General features: G+C 35.2%; 1 pseudogene; it reads right to left on the bottom strand.

Annotated features, from left to right (window-relative positions):
• Nucleotides 1-4,567: 4,567 nt before the first annotated feature.
• LOC111642466 lies at nt 4,568-5,450 on the bottom strand (annotated as a pseudogene).
• Between the last annotated feature and the right edge of the window lie 4,728 nt (nt 5,451-10,178).

The following is a 10,178-nucleotide window of genomic DNA, read 5'->3' as shown; positions in this document are numbered from 1 at the left end:
ATTTTTAAAATAAATACAGAAAACTGTGGATAGTATTAAAGGTATTATTAGGAAAAATATTTGAACTCTTTGATGAAAAACTTATTTGTACATTTATGATTGTATCTAAACTCCACATTATGCACTTTCAGTTTATGCATCAAGTTAAAATTTTTCTTGCTGTAAGAATTGAAAATGTAATTAAATTCTCATTACATTTAACTGTGATGAAAACATTTGAAATCTCTCGTAATTTTTCTTTAACAAAACCAAATTTATATAACTGCGACTTTACTAAAATATTATAAAATAATTTTTCGTGATCTAAATATATAAAATTGCTTGTTTTGACTGACTGACTGAATGACTCACTCATTCACTCACTGATTCATCATCGCCCAGAGCAGACCGCTTAACCTAAAGAGGTGAAATTTGGTAGACAGTTAGGGTACGTCATGGAAAGACTCACTAAGAAGGGATTTTTCGAAATCCCCCGCGGGGGGGAGAGGGAGAGCATTAAGGCTTAACCGGAACAACGGCTTCTACTGTACTATTTTAGATGCGATNATAATACAAAAAGTTCGATTTTGTTAAATTGCTAATTTACACAGTTGCATCTGCTTTTAATATGCATTTTTGTTTTAAATATAAATTTTGCACTTGCAACTTCACAAGTTAATTTTAAAAAGTTGTTTAAAATGTAATTACTTTGGCTAAATAAAAATTGGTTTCTCTCGAAAAATCCTTTTGTTTTCGTTTTTCATACACTTAACAGGGTTCAAAACAAACAATGAAATTTAAAACTATGAAATATTTTAAACGTAACCATTTCTCTAATAAAAATATCAGCGGTAGTGATTCCATACACTTTGAGGTATATTTCAGTTTTAGTGATTAAATTTTAAATTTATAAAAAATTATTATTAAAAATTGTTTATTAAAATATATTTTTAAAAATAATAATACAGTGGGTGATCTGTTAACGAACAGATCGGATAACGAACACTTTCGCGAAAAATTTTTATGATCGGACAACGCACACATGATCGGATAACGAACATTTCACTGAACAAACACAAAAAGAAGCGACGTAAATAACGAATACCGATTGGTTTTCCTTTGTCTTCAGGCAACAATTCTAAACTTTTCAGGGCGCGGGAGACGTCGACATCGACGCTCTACCCAGTATATACTGATCGGATAGTATTCCCCCGAACTTTAAAACTTTTCTTGTAATTCCAGCCTTTTATATTTCTGACAGAAACAATTCTTTTACGTTTTCTTCTAAAAATGCCTATTTATGCCGATATCTGCTATTAAAGATCTTTAGAAGAAGTGGAAGAATGTCAGAACAACGGTCTTAAAATGGCATCCAAACCAGGTTGAGGTTAATAGGCCTAGTGATCTCTACAATTACAATGCTATTAATTACTTCTGAAAAATCATGAAGACAGAAAAGCAATCGACATTGGACAGATTATTTAACCTCCACAAACGGAAAAAACATGACTAATAAAAATGCAAGACTGTGTATATATGTATTTTTATTATTACATGTAAATAAACATAGTAAGAAAGTATATATTTTTTATTTTGGAGGGTCTCCAGAACGAATTAATCAAATTCTCATAGAAACCTATGGTAAATCGATAATCGGTTAACGAACAATTCGGATAGTAAACAAAGTCTTCGAACGGATTACGTTCGTTAACCGATCACCCACTGTAAGTTTTTTAACATTTTAAATTTACAGTAGACCACTTTATAACACGGTAGATACGTTCCGTATTATATAGATTCCGTGTTTTACGAGTCACTTAAATACATGAGCCAATCACAGCCTAGCACGTATGCACTTTACGGACTACGTCTGTTTGAAAGGTTTTCTTCCATAAAATTTATCGATTCTAGACTAATTTGACTCAACATTTCCAAAACACGTATAATTTTTTGGGAACTACGCTATAAACAAAAAATCGTACGATTACTTACCGAGTGTGCACCGTTTGACGACGCCATTGCTTAAGCTTGTTTTCAACGCGGAGTGGCGCATCGGTGAGTGATTGTTTTCTGATAAATTATTTTTCTGCGAAAAATTCGCTGAACTTTGGAGACATCATTAATATAAATATAATTGTTATGGCCGTTAAATAATAAACGGTTTTTAGTAGGTCAGCTGCTCATTAAAACTCAACGGTTTGTGCAATATCCGCTATTGGTCTAGAATCGACCAATGCTGTCTCGACACGAGTCGGCGATGACGTTTTACCGTATTATATGAGTCTTTTTTAGCATGTTTATATGAACACGATTGCATTTTTATCGCAGTGCTATACGAATCCGTATTATATGAATCCATGTTATAGGGAGTTCTACTGTATATCTCTTATGAGTAAAAATAATATTTCTCCAAAATATATCAAATAACTTTCTATTTTAAAATATGGCACCAAGAAAGCTGACTTTGAAATTATCTATAAATTTATTCTCTTTTGGAGAATTTTTTAAGTTATAATAGTCTGTCTAATGTTATATGAAAACACATAAATATGAACGTAATTTATTACACTAATNTATATTAGCTAATTCGAATGACCCGCATGAATACAAAATGTCAGCATTTCGGGCACTCATTAGGAGAGCGTTTACTTATTGCTCTAATATATTAGATAGGAGTAAAGAGATTAACAGAATTAAGGAAGTAGCTACAAATTTGGGTTTCCACAGAAGTACAGTACAATTGAAAGGCTAGTAAAAAGTTATGAAAGAGGCAAGAGGCTAAGAATGGGAACAGATCAATTTAAGATCACAAAATTTACGTATAATAAAAACTCAACGACATCATGAAGCAAGTTTCAGATAAAAAAAACGCTCCAAAATTGTTTACAAAAGAGGCCCTAATTGATACAGTATTCTTAGAAACGACAAGGACAAGCTTAAGAAACAAGAAACAGCTGTATAAAATTCCCTTCGAAAACCAACAGCTAGGAATTATGAAAAACTATATTGGAGTCACTACACGAAATTTGACTATTACGCTTAAAAACACAAATATGACATTAGTAAAGGACATTGTACCATGGTTTTGTCAAATATGGCACAAGCGGAGGCTTCAGTAGTTAAATGGAATGAAGCATCTATTCTCAAGACGTTGAAATCCCCATCGTTGGCATTGCAACAAGAAAAAATTGAAATTTATAAGAGTAAATTAAGAGACGGCTGTATCAATGCAAGGGATCCTGATGGTTTACCATCGGCATGGAAGTTCCTTGTAAGAGAGAAGTTCACAAATTATTACTTCCTATCTGCCCTTTATAATGTGATGCTTTTTGGTGTATATATTTATNCAATATTTACAGAGGAATACAAATAGTTAACAGTAACATTTTTACATACAGATGCAATTAACAGAAGGATGCATATCTTTTGCATCAAAGTAACTCGTAAATATTCAGATTTTCCAACATGAGTTGGTAAATGTAAGGATTTTTATAAAGTGAGATGATTTTCCGGGCTTTTACTATTAGAATTTGGTACACGCTAGGTTTTACTAAAGACGATTAGTAAATGTTGGTTATTAAAATACTCATAGTTTTATTTCTAAAATCATTTATTGCAATTATTATAAACAGTGAACTTATTAAGTCCTATTTATTAATAACTAGTGAAACAGTTTAAAAATACTTTTTTAACGTAACAAAAAATTAAATTATCTTGTCAAAAATAATATAATAGCTTACGTTGGCTAAGCTAATCAGTAATCACAGTATTTTTTCTAATCATCTGGTATTCATTGTCATTTAATAAAAGTAAAAAAAAGGATTTTACCTGTTACAACATGGACAGCTATCATGGCATTTAGAAGTACAAAGTAATCCTGATGACTTGCAAGCGCACTTCTTCGTTACGCATTTTTTAGGCAGTTGCATTTTTTGTAACCTAGTCCTCCGGTCAAAGACAATTTTGCGACAACTTCTCGAAGACTCACTTCTTTATCTTTAACAACTTCTATCTTTATAAAGTCTTCAGGGCATGAGGTAAATTGATTTTGTGTATAAAGCTGCTTTAGTTCTCCAATTTTGGTACCTAGTTGGTAAAACTCGTTATCCTTTATATCTATTACAACTGCAATAACACTTTTTGAGTCGGTTTTAATTTTGTCAATTTCGGGCACTTTCAGTCTTACATTTTGGTAAATTTTCACATTTGGATATTTATCAACAGACGTAGCTTTCATTTTTTCAGCTTGTTTCTCCAAACTCAATTTTGCATTGTATCTTATTGTCACTACAGATTCTAACTTTTTTGATATTGGCTCTATTGTTACAAGAACTTCCTGAGACTCAATCGTGTTTTCTGTCTCTAATTCGGTATCTCTCTGAACCGTTACATTGGAATCATCGGTTCTTTGCTTCGCCTTCATCTTCTCAGTTATAATCATTTCATCTTCTTGTGTTTTATCGTTGACAGTGCTATTGTCTATATCCCCTTCTGACTCATTTTTAACATTGCTTTCTTCCTTGTCCTCTTCGATTGCATTTTCGATGTTATTATTTTGTTCCATATTGTCATGCGAATGCAACAACTTCTATAAATCTTCTTCACATCTTATAACTCTAATCATATCACTAGGGATTGCTGAAGTTGCAAGGCTTATTTTCATTGAACAGCCAAACATTGCTTCGTAGGGAGAACATTTGATTCCCTTGTGATATGCTCTATTTTTCATAGCCTGGATGAATCTTAAACCCTTTGACCACTTTGATAACTGATTGGTTTCCATCCACGTGCTCAACATATTTTCTATGTCTTGATTAGCACGCTCCACTGATCCTTGACTTTGGCTATGTCTTGTCTTTCTATGTACGATTTTTACATCCGGCCACATGGAGCATAAACTCTCAATAACTTGTTTAGAAAATTCTCGACCATTATCGGAATGAAGGATGCTCGGCGCTCCAAAAGTAATGAAAATATCCAAAAGATGGTGTGCAACTTCTACGGCGCGTTTAGTTTGAAGCACACGAAGGATCACATATTTGGTAAGATGGTCTTGGTAAACTAAAATAAATTTATAATTTCCATCTGGGGTAGTTTGTAGATCTATTTGATCAACCTGACAGCGTGAGTTCATTTCACTGTGAAGTACTGTATAGGTCTGACGACAATGCCCTTTTTCAAAGTCTTCTGTTTCTTTTGGCAAGGTTGACATAGCTTCAAATATGTCATAGTAGCCTCAACTGTTACATTTTTATACTTGCGGTTACATTCCTTAAGCATCCGTGTCTTTCACCGTGGCCAACAGCAACATGCGTTTCCTCGAGAATGTTGACTAAGTCCTCGTAACAAATGTAATACCTTATTTCTCCATCCTCCTCCTTCATAAGCGCAATTAGTTTTTCTTTGCCGCCTATAGGCAAAATTTCGTAACGCTTTATACACCTGTAATGAACAGCTTGTTTCATTTTCATGTTCTTTGCAGCTTTTACTTCCTCCAAACATTTTACGTATTTGTCCCTATTGAGATAAATGTTATTATCTTTCTTGCTTGCAACGAGCTCGTCCGTTATTTAATAAAATCTCCGTTTCACACTCATCTTGATTCATAAATTACTTTTAGACAGAGAAATCTCAAACAAGATTAGAATTAACGTGCGCGTTCTAACGTGTCAAACGATGGAATGCGGCGAGCGAAGGCGGCGGTATGGTGGGGTGCGGGAAGCGGGAATTATTTTTTCAACATTTACCATGTCTCTGAGGTAAAACCTAAGATATATCGAGTAAATGCTGATAAAAGTTCGAAATTAACGATGATCACAGAACATTTCGGACTTCTACCACAAAGATTTGGTAAATCTTAGGTTTAACTGGAAGATCTTAGGATTTACCATAGTTCGAGCATTTACAGTAACATATGTACTAAAATTGTCCAATATTATTGTTCCATTCATGCATACGTTTTGTGAATTTTATATATCCTGTACAATAGGTGCCAGGAAAAATAAATATATAAACTTTTTTCACTTTATAATATTCTTTATTTACAGAAGCCTCGGCGCCGCTAGGTATTACCAAGATGAAGTATATAAATTAGTAACATTATTCACATTGGTTGTAATTTATACATAGTTTTATGCGTAGAATAATTCCAAGTCACAAATAAATTTAGTATTTACATAGATTATTGATCGACAATTCTTTTGATCAATTATTAAAACCATACGTATAATGAACAGTTAACAAGATTGCAATTGAAGAATAAAACCAGTATCTTCCTTCACTTTATCAATGACGGCATATATATAGTAGTAGGCTACGTGAGAGATGTTTATATGCGAGAGATGCTGAGAGCCTGTCGTCGGCGTGGAAATACATGATTAAAAAGTTCACTGAAAACTCAAGCTAGAATTAGTTTATTGGAAGATTTATTATATTTTTTATTTTATTTTGTGTTATTTTTATATTTTCTTCCGTTTCTCTTGTATTTTTTTTAAATTTTTGTTCTAAATTTTGATTTAAATATTTATATTCTATACATGGAACGTATTTGTTCCATTTTCGTTTTTTAGACCTGATGATGGCCTGTTAATTAGGTTGAAAACGTTAGTTTTTCAATTATATTTCTCAGCAACAAATTAAGGTGTTTTATTTTCTGTGTTTGTAGTACATTTTACCTTACCATAGTCCTTTTGAAATACATATTGACAAGTTCTTTAAATACTTGAGACAGTTTTTTTATCATTTATTAGAACATTGAAGTTGCAAGGCCAGGAAATGTCCGTAGGCAGAAAAACAATGATGTTCTGGCGCATGTCATCTAACATGGGACATTGTAGTAAGTAGTATTTGACACCGTCTGGAATGCCGCAAATTTCACAGTTTTCTTCTGATGACTTGTTGAACCTGTGGAGATAGCTCTGGAATCTACCGTGCCCCGTATAGAATTGAATAATATTATGCCCAATGTCATGACTGATGAAAGTTGAAACTATGGGAAAAAAGTCCCTCGTTATGCTATTGTCAACATCCCATTTGTGCTGCCAAACGGTCAGTGCATTTTCTTTGAGTCGCCAGATTATATAGCGGTGAGGTATTTCTGTGTAACTTGGATTGCAGTTAGCAGTTGAAGCACAGCGAGCCAGCTCGTCTGCTCGTTCATTCCGCAGACACCGCTATGACCTCTTACCCAGATGATTGCAAAACTGTTATAGTTTTTAGATATGTCTTGCAAGATTTGTTTAACGATGGGGTGGCGCCAATTGTAGTTACAAATCGATTGTACTGACGAACTAGAGTCCGTGAAGAGATTAATATTAACTCCTTTGTAGTTGTCGTTACACCACCTTATAGCAGTGAGAATAGCCCAAAGTTCCGCCTGATATACAGAACAGAAGTTGCCTAGCTTGTCCGAGGAGTTATGGACTTCATTATTATCATGATAGGCAACGAAGGCTTAGCCTACCTCTTCTTCCTGCTTCGAGCGATCCGTGAAAATAGTAAGAGTTTGGTCTGGCCAAGGATTGGTTGCAATAAAAGGCCAGTCTTGTGGTGCCAGGCCATGTTTACAGTGAAGATTTTGTTCAATGTTTTCAAAAACCTCGTTATTAATATTTATATCAATGCCTTGTCTCATTCTCCACCTTTGTGAAGCTAATTCAATATCTTGCACAATTGGCAATTTTCCCGCGATAACCTGCATGCTGCTGTTAAAGTGGTAGAGTATGCTCTGCATATTCTAAGTAGTGCTCTTCGTTGGGCCCTTTAAAGTTTTCTGTCTATGTGGACTTGACCCAGGCCCTCGGCCCAAACTGGGCCCGCATACGAAATCATAGGCAGAAATACAGAATCATAAATCACGCTCATGATTTGGGGACTCAGATCCCATTTCTTCTTTGACACCTTTGACATTATGTTGAAGAGCAGGTTAGTTTTATTGCAGATATTTTTCACATGGGGGAGCCAACTTAGCTTGTGGTGTAGAGTAAAACCTATGTATTTCAGAGTTTGTACCACTCTAACATCCCATTTTTATTATTAGGACTCTTCTGTACAAGTGTGGTGCTTTGGGCCTAGTAAAAATAATCCCTTTGGTCTTATTCGGGTTAAATTCTAACTTATCCCTTTTACCCCATTGCAGGATTTTCTCAAGCACATCATTTTCCTTCTTTTCCAGTTCAGCCCGGGAGAAAACCGTCACCAACAACATGGCGTCATACGCGTAGGCCACTGTCCAGTCACTTGCGATGTTTTCACTTAGAAAGCCATTGAATAGTAGATTCCAAAGAAACGGGCTCAGTACGGAGCCCTGAGGGCACCCGCGAGTTATTTTCCGTGTATAAGACTTTGAGCCCACTTTTAATGTAGCATAACGTCCTTGCAGGTAGTCTCTTATGATATTAAAGATGTAGGCTGGGCACTGGCTTTGCCTGAGTCTCAACAGCACCATTGGCCACCAGGCCGAGTTGAACGCACCTGCTATATCAAGGCTAAGACCCAATATATATGAATAATTAGTTTGCAGCTTCTTGATTTTGTTTGTCACATCAGAGAATGGTAGAGAATGGCGTCAGAAGTGCAGGCACCAGACTGAAAGCCAAAGTGTTGATTGTGTAAATAATCATTTTTCTCTAAGTACCAGATCATCCTATTCGTAGTTAATCTTTCAAAAACCTTGCCCAATATAAGTAGCAATGAAATGTTCCTGTAGTCTCCGGGCGATTTAATTGGTGTGTCTTTAGCCTTCGGGATCAGAACAATTCTAGCCTTTTTCCATTCAGAAGGAAATAAATTGTACCTGAGACAGTAGTTGTATAAAATTAAAAGAATATTCGGGCAATGCTCTCAAATCTTCCGAACTATGTCCGCAGTTATTCCATCAATCCCGGAGCCTTACGATAGGCAAGTCTTTTAACAGCCTCGTCAATCTCCAAGGCAGTGAAGGGATGCGAGCAAGGACATTTGCAGGAGAGCGTTAGTCTGTTCCCTAATAGAGTGTTGGGTTGAGTCATCTTCTAAGGGATCGTCTTCTGGACATAAGGTGTTTAGTAGAAGATTGATTGTGTCCTCCATGTTTGTTACTTCGCCGTCATTAGGACTAAGGTTCGTGAGGCAGGAGGGAGTCTTTAACTTGATCACACAACTCTTATATACAAATTCCCATCGATCTGTATATGCAGAAGAACAGTGTTCTTTCCAAGACTGAATTTTTGCTTGTTTGATTAATAGCTTCTTTGTAATTTGCCTGATAGTTTAAATATCGTTGTTTTAAAGCATCCCTTTCTTTATTTCTGCAACGTTGAAAAGCCTTCCTGTTCTGTTTATTTATTTTCCGCATATTTGTTAAATTATCATTCCACCATGGTACCCCTTGTTTCTTAGGCATATTAATCGGAAAGGACTCATCGCAAACTTGAGAGATCATGTGGATCTGTGTGTCAATATAATCCACAGCCAAATTCCTACCATTAAATGAGGGATAGAGATCAATTCGATCATTTATGCAACTGAAGAAGTTGTCCCAGTTGGCATTAATGGTTCTGTAGATGTTATTATTATTTTTTGAGATGTTATTGGCTGTACTGCCAATCTGAAAGTCTATGTACTTGTGGTCAAAATGACTATCTTCGCTACAGACCTTCCAATGATGGATTTTGTTAAGAATGTCAAATGATACGCATGTTAGATCAATCCAAGTCCTTACATTCGGGCCTTCAAAGGTAGGAGGAGAGCTACGGTCATTAACGACAACTAACCCATTTTCAGCAAAAAATTCTTCTATAGCCACTCCTCTTGGATCCATATTTTCACCCCCCCAAGTAGGTGAATGAGCATTAAAGTCCCCGGCAATCACAAATAAGCTATCCTTAAAATGATTCTTAATTTCCTGTTTTATTTGCAGTTCATTATTAATGTCTCCCTTACCTGGAGCATAAACGCTAATGACAATCAAGCTATGTTCATTTAGTATAGTTTCTATACAGACAGTATTATCCGTGGTGAATTGTTTATGATGGAACATGGCGACACTAGTGTTAGGAATAACAATTGCAGACCATTGGAATCCTGCACAACAAGATGCCTGTATGGGATGCATGCCACTTTTTTATTAATATTATAGGGTTCTTGTAACAACACAATGTCGTAATTAGTAATGTCCTTGCAAAGAGAGGAAATAGCACATATAGACCTCTGGAGATTAA

This window comes from Centruroides sculpturatus, unplaced genomic scaffold (genome assembly GCF_000671375.1).
Source record: "Centruroides sculpturatus isolate CEXI.00-Female unplaced genomic scaffold, Cexi_2.0 scaffold1226, whole genome shotgun sequence".
NCBI lineage: Eukaryota > Metazoa > Arthropoda > Arachnida > Scorpiones > Buthidae > Centruroides > Centruroides sculpturatus.
The sequence above is the reverse complement of the archived record's forward strand: the minus strand, read 5'-3'. Positions and strand labels throughout refer to the sequence as shown.